The 15,854-nt window shown below is 33.9% G+C and overlaps 1 long non-coding RNA gene across 1 annotated transcript in view; it reads right to left on the bottom strand.

Moving 5' to 3' along the window:
- Window positions 1-15,854, bottom strand: part of LOC116668992 — a 294,519-nt gene that overhangs the window by 140,082 nt on the left and 138,583 nt on the right. Inside the window, exon 2 of the long non-coding RNA XR_004326343.1 lies at window positions 12,216-12,293. This is a non-coding gene — a long non-coding RNA (uncharacterized LOC116668992). The remainder of the gene's footprint in view (window positions 1-12,215; window positions 12,294-15,854) is intronic.

Genomic DNA, 15,854 nt, shown 5'->3' with positions numbered 1-15,854 from the left:
TAGTGATCTAAAATTATGGTATACTACTCACAGGGGTAAAATTTCCTCACAAAGTAATTCCATTATAAGTTAAATTATCTTTGTAAGGGTAATACTGAAAACTAACCTACAATTCTAGCATTATTTGTACCCTTCCTTCAAGTAACATATGAGATAAAGAAAAAAGTACTTTGGAAAGTGTGAAGTGCCATATACATTTAAGATGATAACTTTTCTGCTTTAAGTTCTAAATAACTGATACACACTCTGCTTTTATACATCATCCACATTGGTTTCAAGTAACAACTGTTAGAAAAACATCCAAGGTTACATAAAGTGAATTTCTATAAGGAAAGTAGATTTTATTTTATTTTACAGATAGTCTACATAGATTGAATTAGTTAGAAGACTGCTAAATCTCTTCTTCACTTTGTGCAGTTTACATTACTAATTCACACCAAAAAATAACTTATTGAAGGAGAAGAGAATTAGCCTCAAATGTCACACTTAACAGCACTAGTTCTCAAAATACCACAGTTAGTTATTATTAAGACAAAATGCACCCCAGATGTTCACAAAACCTACCTACTCATACCAACATTACAGTTCAAAAGAGAGAAGAACTGATTTTCTGAAGTAAAAGGCTTTTGAGAACAGGATGAACCTAATGACATGCAAAATCTTTACTAATAATTAATAACCCAGAGGTTCGCAACTCAGCTATAGCTAAGAAGCAAATAAAGGTCAGTCTTAACAGAGTATCTTCCAGTTCCCCCCAAGAATTAGTAAAAACCAATAAATATTGTTTTAATTGTAAAATATAAGAACTTCAGAGCATTTGAGATAATATATGAGATTTTCTTTTGTAATGGCATTTTATTAAAAGTATTGTAAAGCAGGAAACAGATAAAATACACCAAAGAATATGTGTTCCCTCATTTTCATACAGATATGCAATATTCCTATGGGAGTAGCACTTTGTGTCATTTTTAATTAGATGGCCTATACTGACCATTAAGTCAGTAACTAAAAATAAAATACCTCTGCTTCATATTTTCTTTTGGGCTTATCTGCTGTCGCCATGGGCAACAAGAAACATTTTTTGTGTTAAATTTGTATCATGTGATGTTGATACATACAAAACATACACACAAACACACACATACATCTTATATAGTATAGGATAAACATCCATCAATTCATTATCCTAGCTTAAAAGCTAGAATATTAAAAACACTATTGAAACTCCTGTGTACTTTTTCCAGTTTCAGTTTTGTCTACTCTACCATAGCCCCATTTCTACCAAGGCAACTGGCTTCCACTTTTTCAGAGATTTACCTTCAGTGTATTTTTCCATACACTATAAATCCTTCTATCTTGCTGTTTTGCAGTTAACAAAAGTAATAATACTGTATGTAGTAACCTGAAATCACTCATTTCACATAATATATTTCTAAGATTCATACAAGTTAATGTACATAGTAGTTCATTCATTTTTACTGATGAATTTATTTCATTATGCTATACAACTATGTATTTTTCTATTCTCCTGTCAATATGAGTCAACTTATGAGTTGTTTCCAAAATTTTATTTTTATATTTGCTTCAGTGAATTTCCCTGGAATTTTTTTTTTGATTGCCACTGATGTATATGCGCAAGAGTTTCTGTGAGGTGAGACTTTTCATACCATGAATCACTTCCTAATGAAATCAATATAGTTACTATCAACAGTTTTTCATGTTTTTAAAAAGAACAGAATAGAAATGTAATTCCATAAAAATTGGTTTCAGTTACTTCTATATACCTATAAACATGTATATTTATATATTTATGATAGTAGTGGGATCACAGTGTACAATGTAATGTGGGTCTGGTTCACAAAAGTTTGAAAACATCATATACTAACAAGTGGAACTGCTTAGTTATAATGAATGTCCATACTTAGTTTTATAAGCTAAGGCCAACATATTTTCAAACTGTTTATACCAACATATAGATTTATTTACTCTGTCCAAGAGTGTACATATTTTCTATATCCTCACTAACATTCAGTCGCTAAGTATTTTAATTTTTGCCAGTCTAGTCACTGGGTGTAAAATGGTCTCTTATTTTCATTTTTAATTTTCATCTTCTGATGACTATGAGACTTATTATGTATTTATTAGGCATTTGCTGTATTCCTGTGAAAGACATCGCTTTCAGTTTCAGATGTACCAAGACTTAGCCTGACAGCAAAAGGGACATGGAAATAATTTCAGAGTTAGCAATTACAACCCAGTTACTAGATCTAAGACAGGTGACAGAATTCTAAGACCCAGAGGGCCAGCTTTGATTGACACTGGCTCAGAAATTGGCTCTGAACTTGGGCTCCCAGGGAACCATATAAAGCAGACTGAGAAATTTTGGAGAGACTCATGTAAGTCAGGCCATGCCCCAGCAAATGACATATAAGCATGTAGAACACAATCTTTTCCTCACTTACAAGTTGGTTTACAGCCAACCCTAAATATATCTTAGTACATACATACAATCTGTGACAAGGGATGATTCTTGAAATGTTTCAATTTCTGGATATTTCTCATACTCAAGTTGTCTGAGGAGTTTGGGGGGTTCTAGTCTCACAAACCAGTGTGACAGGCTTTGCACAAATGATTTTGCTTTTGTTTTTTATTTTGTTTTTAATGTTAGAATCCCTGCCTAAGCATTAGTGAGATGAAGTTCCCAGAGTGAGACAAACCTGTTCAAAACTCTGTCCCAGACACTCTGACTCTATGACCTTGGCAAGTCACTTCATTTTCTTCTTGGGTCTTAGTTTGATTCCCTCTTTTTAAAAAATTAATAGTAAAAGTAGTTACCTTGCAGTATCATCATGAAGAGTTATTAAATTAATAAAAGAACATATTCAAAATTTCTGGTGCAAGGCCTGCAACACTAACCATAGTGGTACAATAAATACTGTTAGGCATCTTCAAGTAAATGCATATTCAAGCACAGACTAGGACTATGACCTTGTGAGGATGATAAGGATGCTTGATCCAAATACTCTGCCCTATGGAGTTTCTGGTACAGTAGATGTAAGACACATACAGAAACAATCACAATACTAACAATAGAGGCTATACTAAAGGGTGGTACTAAACTGTCACAAATATAGGGGCCACTTCCCCTCTAGCTTGGTTGAAAAAGAGGGATTTTAACAAGGCCTATAATTCTGGTGACAGGAAAAGCAGAGGCTGGAAAACAGCAAAAATATACAACATGGAAAATTAAAGAACAGTTTAAATAAGCATTGAGTAGAATAGTTTGTGGAGAACACCCATTCACCTAACGTAAAAATGAGACTTATGGCCAGGAAGTAAGTTAGGGTCAACCCATGGAGGGGTTTGGATGCCTGGCTAAGATGTTCAGATTTTATATGCAGGCAGGGAGTGTCAGTGAAAGTTTCTGAGAAGCTGTTGTAAAAGATTAGACTTCTTATTGGAAGAAAAAGATGGAGGAGGGAAACATAGTGAGGGGTGTTGTTAGAAGACTAAGAGGCACTGAGGCCATGTGAACCATAAATACCTACATTATAACTGAGATAATGGGAATGGTGCCAGGAAAATTGCCTGTGTTTTCTTTTTTATCTGGCTTATCCTGGCTAGCAAAGCATGTGAGAAACTTTACCTTCTCTTCCAAAGAGCCCCAGAGGAAAACGGTTAGGCTGAGAACAAGAACCCTCATATTAATAACAAAGGAGCATCTGAGCTCTGAGAGGAGACTACCATTGACGCCTGTGAGTTGCTGCTCTGAATGACTTTATCTTCTAAAGAGTGTTGTGCTGTTTCCGTATTATGCTTTCAGAGACAACATTGTAGACATTTGAACTTTACTGAGAACGAAGTCAATATTTCAACAAATTTAGATGCTTTCCTCTTCCTTCAATAAAAGAGCATGGGGGCTTGACAACATGGTACTGAAAAGTTGTCTGCTAGTTTATAATACTATCCCCAACAATGCCAAAAAGAAAACGTTAACTTTTAAGATGAGCAATGAAATTTAGGAAGAGAAAATACCAGTATATATTTGGAGTATCTCTCTCTTAATGGCCTCAAAATACTTTGCAAAGACAATCTTAAAGGTTCTTACAAGGAAGTAGATACATGGTAACTACTGTCATTCTATTTAGTGGATGTGGGTGATCGGGTGTGAAGAGATGAAAACCAAGATTTGCTTCATAAATTCAACAACAGAGACATTTCAACACTTGGCCAATACACAGTTAAGAACTGAGAGCTGCTACCAAGTTATCAGGAGTAGAGAGAGGAAACGTTTACAGTCATCGACCCATTCCTTGACTGCTCAGTGATGTTTCCTGCTTCCATTTTTTTTTTTTTGAAAAATAGTAAAAATTGGTGGATGGAGAAGTGACTAAGAATTTGACCTTAGAAGTAAGGTTTTAAATAACTTGATCAGCGAATGTATTGGCTCTTCATAATATGCTATACAAAGATAGCTACAGAGCAGTATAAACTTCCTTGGTTTGGAAGCAACAAGATTATTCACTGAATGAGTGCCAGGCATTGAGCTAGACACGTGCAGGGAAATGCAAAAATAAATAATGATCAGTGTTTTAATTAACATGCTACAGCGGGTAGAAGACAAGAGAAAAGTAAGTCCACTGGCCTGAGACAAACAGACTGGCTCCTTAAGGAAGTGCTGATGTGTTAGATGATACAGAGTGGGTGCTGTAGAATTTGGGAGTGGGAGGTAAAACTAGCTATCATTTCATCAAATTGCTTCCTTAATAGTACGTAATCATAAATATATACCTAAGTATTCTGAAAACATACAAAATGTTTTCAAGTACATAGTTTTTGTTTGTTTTTTTATCTAACACTCTAGAGATGTTGGAATTATCACAATCTCCATGTTACAGATGGGAAAACTAAGAATCAAAGAGGCAAAGTCATATCATAATTTATAAAATCAAACTGTCACATAGAAACACTAATTTGCATATAAAACAGAACTCATTCAAAAAAGAACTTGAACATGGATATTTAAAGTATGAATTCTAAAGTAAGTCTTTCACATTAATTCACGTTTCCAATCTATATTCTTTTCTTTATAGTTCAATCTCTAACTAATTTATCTGCATATCCTAGCAAATTTCAACAAAAATGTATGAGATAAATAAAGTACAAGGTGGCATGTGCTAAAAATGCAAAGTGAAAAGACTGTGATTTTTATTTGCATCTAAGTTCTCCTCAGTTTGCCAGAATTGTACTAAATGCTTCTTGAAAGAATCCAGCTACCACTTGGTTTCATTGTTAGCAAACATTATGAAGCAATGTTAATTAAACTGTTTAATTATATAGTCTGATTACAACATGATACCTATGTCAACCATAATTGATTTCAGGCTCTATGTGATTCTGGTATTTGGGAAGGTCCCAGCAGGGGACATCAAGGAGGCTGGAATAAAGCCACTTTATTTCTCAACGGTTAAAATGAGTTTTCCATAGAATGATGCCAGTGAGAAAACCGAATCTCTATCTGGAATTTTTTAAAGAAGTATAAAAAGTAAGGGGCTTTTTAGGTCATGTCTGTATATGAAGAGGAAAATAAAATACCTTGTCTACAAATAATTAAGATGAAAAGACCTAATACTGGTATCTGATGATTCTGTAATTGTATAGCAATTACACTCATTGAGACTCTGCACCAGATCAATGAGTTGACACTGAGCTATCCCTATCTCTTAGACTTGTAATCCTCACGTAATTAGACTTCTAAGGAAATTCTTCTTCTGGGCTAAATACCTATTTTCAAAGAGAGGTGTGCATAAGGCATCATACACTGAAAAAGAAACAGCCTGAGATATGATTATGACTCATTTGTGGTTATGACCAATAACTAGTTATATAACTTTGCACCTTCACCTTCACCGTTTTGAGTCTCACATTCATCATTTGTGATAACAGGAGTTAAAATAAATGATCTCTAGGTTATTCTAGCTCAATATCCTATGGTGTTTAGATATGACTGCTATACTGCAAAGAACTATATTTATTTTCATAAACTCAGCACATATCTAAAAAATATCTCTACTTTTCTACTTTAAGAGTTTCGGGGAATATCGCATTGCTATTAAATCTTCAGAATCTCAGATATTCCCAGGTGAGCATCTGAGCTTCAAAAATATTTTAGCTTTCTTCAAAGCACTGGTCATCTGGAGAAATATACAGCTGAATATCTACTGCACAGAGAGACTGTGGATCTAGCTGTTTCTCAAAGTAAGTTTGCTAAGAAGCTAGAACTACAAACCTCGCAGCCCATGAATGGAGACAAGCCAAAACAATGGAAAGAATTTTCACTTTAAGGAGAAAAATCTGTTTATTCTTCAGTAGTTCCCTGACTTCTGTTCACTTAAAATCCAATGGAAAACTCTACAAAGACATTGCTATATTACATTTTAGAAAAAGTCTTGTAAGTATTCTAAAGAAGACATTTGTAGGTGGGAAGTCTCCCTTCCAGCTGCCTATGTAGGAAGACAATTTTATTTCTAGAATTTTTTTTTCTTTTTCTTTCTAGTTCCCATATACAGTAATCAGGCATGAACAAAAGCGATCATTTTTCTAATAACTTTAGAGACAGACACCATCTTCTTAAAACCTAGAGAACTTGGACAAATCTCACTGCAGTATTATTCAATATATCTGTCCCAAAGATATCCAGGAAAAAGGTAGTATATCTACACAAAACACATTTGATAAGGATGATAAAGGTATATAAAGCTAATGTTATATTTCTTAAGACTCCCTTAAGGTCAGTAAGTAGGCTTCTGTATCAGTAACACATTGGGTCTTCCAAAGAAATATATCAAATTAGGGAATGTGCCCAGGCAGGTCACATGCCCACACTTTGTGTATGTATGGTTAGCTCCACATCTTCCATTAAGTTGGTGTGTTTCTTGACTAATTTGGGCATATTCATGGCCTTGGCCAATACACATACCCACATATTTTTCTTGTTATTTTTTTCTCTGTGTTTGACCTTTGTAAGGCCCTACTACCTTCCCACTGATTTTATTATTTTTCTCTAGTCACCTCCACTCCTTGCCAACTCCCTTTGATACATGGTACAGACATGGGCAATGATACTTATGAATTTGTATAAGATATACAAGATACAACGTAATCTGTGGACCTCATAGTGTTGCTGAAAGAATCAAACACTTTGTCAAGTGCCAAAAAACTGATCTGTGGATGGGGAACAAAAGATACATACATTTTAATTTATCAAATAAGGTAATCTTTATCAAAGTGAGCACTGGGATGCAAAATCTCTAGAGCAGATCAATAACAAGAACTGATAAATCTCAGAATTAAGGTGCTCTTTCCAGTGAGCCTTCAGAACACTAAGCACACATGACAATCCTAACAATGCGGTATAATGAACAGGGCCCCTTGATCTTGTTCAGGAGACCAAGGACCTGGTCCCAAGCAAAGGTTTCAGTTTCCTCATCTGCAAAATAAGGATAATGAGATGAGCACATGTTTTTTGGTCACCTACTGAATGGTTACCATCTTACAAGGAGCATCTTATATCATTTCCTATGACCCTCAAATCAGCACTAAAAGGCATGGTATTAGCCCCATTATACAAATGAGGAAACAGAAGCACAGAGATGTTTCCATCTCTAAGAGGCAGAGCAGGATTTAGAAGCAGCTCCATTTGAAATCAATGTTCATGCTCTTTTACCACACCCTGTAGTTCTCACAGTATCCTAAGGGATCTTAAGAGATATCATATTTGAGAACAGATTATACATTTCAAAGTATTATACAAATATGAAGTTTAATAACATTAGTCCTTTGATATCTAGGCATGGAAATTCAGGATTGGGTACAATTTTTTACGAGTTCTATCTCCCGATTAGATGATTAGTTTGCAAGGAAGCCTGCATCTGAATTTCTATTTCTTTTGTACCATGCATCTCACATAATGAGAGCTCAATTAATGTTAATAACTAATCATGTTATGCTATTTCCACAGTTTTCACATTTAACTTCAGGATCCATTCGATATAATTAAAAGCATCCACTGTAAATTCTATATAGAGTACATTCCTTATAAAATATGAAAATTTAGAAGTTCATGTAACATACCTTTGCTAAAATAGTAAGATTTTATCTATATCTCATTATTATTTTCTATTTCTATTATTTATTATTAGAGCTCAAATTCACATTGCAGGGGTTTAATGGAACATGACACCAAGCAATTATTTAAAAAGAGGAAGATTAAGGTATTGAGCTACTTCTCCAGACTACTATAAATTAAGCAGATATCCTACAGGTAAAGGATTGTTAACTTATTATCATTATCTATATTTGACTTACTATGGAGCCAATATGACCCCTCTGTTCCAAAAAATATCACTTAGATTAAAACAATTTATTAAATTGTTAAATTAAATTAATTGGTTAATTAAATTAAACATTTTAGTTTTTAGTTTTAAAAGTCAACAATTCAAAAAAAAAAAAAAAAACTCAAAGTATAATGCTATTACTAGCATGTCAACTTGAAGGGATTATTTTCAGTACTATCTCCTAAAGTAAAATTACTAAACAGGATGTAAGAGATGAAAATAACAAAATTATTAAATTTTAAATCTGGGGCCAGAGAGCTACATGTTATCTAATTATTGTGAGAAGTAGAAGGGAGAACAGTCAAGATAAAAGAAAAGACGTCAGGTACAGAGGAAGAATAGGGATCTAGGTATACGGAAATGAACAGAGTGAGGAGAAGGAATGAATTCTGGTGTATATATTCAAGCGCCCAGATCTTGTCTTCACATTGCCTCATTTCATAGCACTTATGAATACTGATACAATTTTCCTCTTTAGTTTAAAAAACTTACAAATCCTGTAGATGTCATCTCACAAGCACATTGGAATGAACCAGGTAAATAATAGTTTACCTGGTACTTCAATAGTAAAACTGGAGGGAATATTGATTTAATGTTTCATGAATATTGCAACCCACTGTTTTCAGAACATGCAACCTAGAAGTCATTCTTTTCCTCCAAAATAATGAGAACACAATCTGTAGCCTGGAATGTCTGTCTGAACAGCACAGAGAAATGATTACTTTCTAGGGCAGTCATACATAGCCTTTTGCGAAGAATACACTAAACAAAACAAAACAAAAATTCCTTGTATTCTAACATCTCAAACACCTTAAAAAAAGAAAATTAGGCAAAACAGTAGGTAGGATCATAGGAATACAGCTGAGAACCTTCAAAAAGAGACTGAATACAATCTGCAATGGCTCCCTCAACATAACCTCTATCAGGGTGGAAACTCAGAATAACTTTCTTGAGATAACGTCAACTCAGAACATCAAAACATGACATACTCAGGACCATGACAGAAATATTTTCTGGACCTAATGTATCTAAGGATGTCATCAATCCTTAGTAAGGAGAGATTGAAAATATTATCCAAACAACTATATTCACTATTAAATAAAATTTTAACCTATCTATTCATACACAAACACAGAAGTTGAATACTTAGCAAATAATGTGTTAGTCATATCATAAGTTCAGCCATCAAGTGATTCATTCATAGGTGTGACACTTCTAAATTAAAATAATCCTTCCAAAGCTGCTATCTGTATAAGTCCATAATCTTTGTATACACCATGAGTTACATAAATACAGCCTCAATCAGTTTTCAAAGATTCTAGACAGGATTTGCAATATTATTTTTCAGATCAAATAAAAATAGTTTGGGTCTGTTTTATTTAAACTTGATAAAAAGGGTGAGAGTTGCATGCCTAACTAATGGATCAGTAGATAGCATTTTCAGTTGATAATTAAATATCACAAATCTTTCTTCTAAACAGGTAAACAAAAGGAAATCCTAACTGGTAAATTTTTCTATAACATCTTTACAACTTGATTTTTCTCATGTTACTACCTTAATAAATCAAAGCACAACTAGAAATTTTGAAATTCACCACTACAAGACTCTTTATGAGGACTGAAGGCATTTATCAAAAAAGAAAAGAAATTTCAGGCAAAGGATCTGTGATTGTTCTCACATGATTCTCCTCCTCACTCAATAATATATCTCCTCACAACTCAATTACTCAGCAATCAAATGCAAAAGAAAGATAATATAAAACTTTTTTTTAAATTAAACACCTAATGAGCAGACAGTTATCTTTCCAAGGGACATCTTCGCTTTTTCCTGTTTCATGGACCAAGTTGCATTGATAAAAACATACCCGCGAAAAAACTGGAGATTGCAGGAAAGCATCAAAAGACTTTGAGATGATAAATACTTCACTGGGTCCTGTTGCCTTTACACACTACACTTCTGCTTCTTCTGGATTTGACTCTCCTAATGGCTTGAGATTCTGTTGTGTTTATTTATTTGCTTGTTTGCTTATTTGTTTTGGCTCTGGTTAGCTAGCTTACTTTTTTAACCATACTTGGAAATAATATCTGAGATTGAAGAACAGGAACTAAAATATGCGGAGAGCAATCTCAGCAAAATGGCAGCACAGGAATTCCTAAAGCTTGTCCTATCCCCAGAAACATCAACTTAAACAACTATCGACACGCAAAAATAATTTTATGAGAGCCAAGAATTCCAGGTAAGGAATTACAGCACCTGAGTGTAGCACAGAAATTAGAAAAGATGTATCAAGGAGGTAGGAAAGATAGATTCACATTATTCTCATAACCCCTTCCTAAGCCCTGGCAGCCCAACACACAGAGAGATACTCTCCCCATAGGAGAAGGAGAGAGAAGTAAGTCCAAATTCCAGGCCCACCCCAATGGTCCCTGTGTCTTGACTGGCCCTGTGGACCCACGATCTAAGCCTGCCCGTGAAGACCCAGGTCCCAGACCTATCACCATAGGTTCAAGGGCTAGTCCCATCCACAAGGGTCCAGGCACCATGATGGTCCCTGTGTGCACAAAAAATAGGCCTGCCCACTTGCCGACTCAGGCACCAGACCTGCCCACCCAAGGACACTAGCAGCAAGCCTACCTGTGGACATCACCAGACAGTCCACCCAGAATCTCTTGACAGGCTGCCTGGTGAAGGGCTCTCTGCCTATCAAAGTCAATCTGTAAAGACTGGAAGAGGTGTCTGTTTCCTCAAAAGTGCAGGCACCAATGCAAGGCCACAGGATTATGAATAATCAAAGAAACATGACACCACCAAAGGAAACTAATAAAACCCATGAGTGACTTCAAAGAAATGGAGATCTCTGAACTGTCTGAAAAAAATTCAGAATAATCCTCTTAAGGAAATTCAGTGTACAAGAAAACACAGGTAGACAACTAAATAAAACTAGGAAAACAATGAATGAACAAAATGAGAAGTTGAACAACAAAAAAATAAAAACCATTAAAACTAGAAATCCTAGAATTGAAAAATACATTGATTGAACTGAAGAATGCATTAGTCTTCAACAATAGACTCAACCAAGCAGATGAAAGAATTAGTGAAATAGAAGACAATCATCTTAAGCCATCTAGTCAGAAGAACAACAATAAAAATTAAATGATTAAAAAAAGCCTACTTTAATTATGGAATGCCACTAAAAGAAACAATCTATACATCACTGCAGTCCCAGTATGAGAAGAGAGGAAAAATAAAGCACAAAGCTTATTTAAAGAAATAATGACTGAGAACTTCCTATACCCAGGGAGAAATTTGGATCTTCAAGTTCATAAAGCCAACAGGTCATGCCAAAATTTTGACCCAAAACAATCTTTTCCAAACACTTTATAATAAAACTGTCTAAAATCAAACACGAAGAAAAAAATGTTAGAGGGCGGGGGGTGGGAAGGGACAGACTGGGATTTCAAAATGTAGCATAGATAAACAAGATTATACTGTATAGTACAGGGAAATATATACAAGATCTTGTGGTAGCTCACCAAAAAAAAAGTGACAATGAATATATGTACGTTCATGTATAACTGCAAAATTGTGCTCTACACTGGAATTTGACACAACATTGTAAAATGACTATTACTCAATTAAAAAATGTTAAAAAAAAAGAAAGAAAGAAATGTTAACAAGAGAAAAATTAATTCATATATAAGGGAAACCCCATAAATAAATCAATGGATTTCTCAGCAGAAACCCAGCAGGCCAGGAGAGAGTGAGATTAATAGAGTCAAATTGTTGAAAGAAAAAATTACCAAACAAGAATATTTTACCTGGAAAAGTTGTCTTTCAAGAATGGAGTTTATCACCATTAGACCTTTCTTACAAGATGATGAAAGGTGTTCTTCAAGCTGAAATGAAAGGACTCTAATTAGTAACATGAAATGATATGAAAACATAAAACATACTGATAAACGTAAGTATATTATCAAATTCAAATACTCTAATACTGTAAAATGGTGTTGTTAATCATTTAACTAATAAAAAACGTTTAAAGAACAAAATTAAAATAAATACAGCTACAATAATTTTAATGAATAGACAATACAAAAAGAGGTAAAACAGGACACCAAACAAAATGTGAGGAGAGAGTATAAGGGTAGATTTTTTTCATATGTGATTAAAGTTAACTTATCAGCTTAAAACAGACTATTATAACCATAAGATGTTTTATGCAAGTCTCGTGGTTAAGCACAAGGCAAAACCTGCAACTGACAGATAAAAGATAAAGAGAAGGGAATCAAAGCATTTCACTTTGGAAAACCATCAATTCACAAAGAAAGACAGCAAAAGAAGAAGAAAGGAACAAGAAAACTGCAAAACAGCCATAAAATAATAAGATGACATTAGTTAAGTCCCTAACTGTAAGTAATTACTTTAAATGTAAATGTATTAAATCCTCAAGTCAAAAGGCATAGAGTGGCTGAATGGATTAAAAAACAAGAAGACAAGACCCAACTATATGCTGCCTTCTAGACATTCACTTCAGCTTTAAGGATATACATAGGCTCAAAACGAAGGGATAGAAAAAGCAAAAAGTGAGTAGGGGAGTTAAACTTATCACACAGAACAGACTTTAAGTTTAAAACTGTCACAAGAGGCAAATAAGGTCATTATATATGATAAAGGGGTAAATTCATCAAGAGGATTCATCAAATGTAAATAAATACACACCCAATATCAGAGCACCTGGACAACAACTGATTGTGGGCCATGATACCCTAAGCAAAGGACCCAGTTAAGCTGTACTCTGAGATAATAAATGCGTGTTGGTTTAAGCTGTACACACTAATACAATTCTGCAATCAAAACGTCTGTTTAAAGTATTAATGCCTGTAAGAAAAAAGCATGCTAGTCTAAATTATTTTTACAAGAGACTTTCCTTTAATAGATACTGATAGTGGGATGGGGACTGGAAGTTATTTAGAAAGTATGACACAACTAGGAGAAACCTGCATTAATTTCTTGAAATAAAGAATAATCACTTCAAAAATGAACAAAATAAACAGACGAAACTATTGTATTATTGGACTCAAACATCCAAAGCTTCTATCAATTTCAGATGCCTGTGAAAATCATCATCCTGCTGTACCAGCAACATTACTATTCTCCTAGTTGCTTTTAAAGTTCCAGAGTTCCTTGGGCACTTCCTTTTATCACCAAATTTTGATCACTTTATCTCTATAGGCCCATAATATCTGCCTTCTCCTTTTCATATAAAATTCCACTCTCTCTTAGTTCTCATCACTCCTGATCTATATAACAGCATATCAACTAGTCTTTCAGCTTCATTTACTGACCAAAAACTTAGGGAATACCTGCCATGTGGTAGAATATTCAATAAAACATTGTATAACTGTTGTCAGAGTATCTTTCTAATGACAGACATAATCAGGGAAAAGAATCTATCAAAGGCAGCCACTGTCAAACACAGGTTGACTGACTTTGCATTTCAGCTAACTTTCAATTAATCAATCAAGCAATACATTAGAATTAGTCTAAAAGAGTCAAATACTTCACTTGAGAACTAAGAAAAATAAAAACTATTTTCATAAAAAATTATATTTTATTGTAAAAAGTAAACCTTTAAATATCATATGCTTAACTTTATACTGCAGATACAAATAGTACTCACCTGACATGATTATTGTGAGAATGAATGAAAGAATGTGCATAAAGCCATGGGAACACCACATGAGCCTCATAATCATTTAAGAAATTGGAGTCATTATTATTTATATTCCTATTTAAATTTGCATCATAATCAAGCATTATTTCTCAAGTGAACAATAATAAAAATTTAGTTAAAATGAGGACAAAACATTTTAAGAAAAGATAGTTGATAACTTTATACTTATATACATACATGTACACAGAAATTATTTAGGAGACTATTTTTATAATTCAGGAGCAATAACTATGTCCTTAGACATGAGAATAAAAACAAAGTTTAAGACATATTGAAGAGACAGATTGAAAGAATTTGATGACTGAGTGTGAAGGGTTGATAAAAAGAGGCTTCAAGAATGACTTCTATATTTCAGTCTATATTTCATCACTAATGTGAACCAAGAGGGGAATTAAATTCAGTTTGGGACAGAATAAACTTGAGAAGATACAGAAATTTCAGATAGTGATAATCAATAGGCAATAGAAAGATGCCTCTACCCCTAGACTGAATAACTTAAGAGCAGGGACCTTGTTTTACTCATTTTGTCATGCTTCTTCAAATATAAGCTCTTGAACTAGAAAGTATTCAGTGAAAGATTTAATTCAATCGACAGTTCTATTTTGGAAAGGCCAAAAGACCCAAGGGGGGGAAAAAACATAGTATCAAAATGTCTATTACTCTTTTTCAATCAAAATTCAGTAGAGATCAGAAATATTCACAAACATTCAATGTCTCACCAATCCAGAATAGAAACAGAATGCTCTGCAAAGAACAGAATTGATTCAAAGCCCTACAGCTTTGCCAAAGTTGCTTGAGAAAGTTTTTAAATAATTTAATATAATTGTTCAATTAAAAAATCCTTGATATCAAATATTTAGCTTTTCCAATTCATCTGTCACTTAAAATAAACTGAAATACCCAATGTTTTCAAACCCTTCCAAATGAAATCTCTAAGTACTGTCAGATTCTTCCCCTGTTGGATAGATTGCTTTGTGCAATTCACGTTATATATATATGAAATCCAATTTCTGCATAAAGCCTGTGATCAGACTCTATAATCTATTTCCCACATTAGCCAGATTTTTTTAATATGGCTTTCAGTCAGAATTACTTGATCTCTTTAACTTTAAGCTTCTGAAGATAGGCACAGGGATCCAACCTGTCTTTCTTAAGCTGTCAATTGTCATTTAAATATAAGAACTTTTTTTAGTAGTCATTTTCAAACGCTGAATACAGAAAATTTCCTGAGCTACTTCCCCACTGAAAAAAGCCTAATTGCATTTCCCAGACCATTTCTAAAAAGAAATTTCCCAAGGATAACCCTCATGTTCCATGCAGAAATTTGGGGGGAATGTGATAGATTAGGTTCCAGGAAAACATCTAAACCCAAAAATTTACTGCGCATAAAATCCCCCTATGTAAAAAAGTCAGACAAATTTAGTCAATCTGACCTATTTTTAAATGTATGTTTCCCTGAGAGAGTAATCTGAAGCATGCTTTACTCTACATTGTAAAAAAATCTTTAGTTTTCCTGGACTAAGCATATTTATGAGATCACAAAAAAAAAAAAAGACAAATTAAGTTAGCCTAGTTACTACTATTCACTGGCATTTTTCATAAGGTGTTCATCTGCAAATATTGAAAAATAAAGGTCTAGATCAATTTTAAGCAAAATTCTGAATCATATCCCTCCTTCTGCCTTAAAGGTCTCTCTCCAAGTTCTTCAGAATGGCAAAAGCGA

Source organism: Camelus ferus, chromosome 15, assembly GCF_009834535.1.
Source record: "Camelus ferus isolate YT-003-E chromosome 15, BCGSAC_Cfer_1.0, whole genome shotgun sequence".
NCBI classification, from domain to species: Eukaryota; Metazoa; Chordata; class Mammalia; order Artiodactyla; family Camelidae; genus Camelus; species Camelus ferus.
Note: the sequence above shows the minus strand (reverse complement) of the source record. Positions and strands in the feature narration are given on the sequence as shown.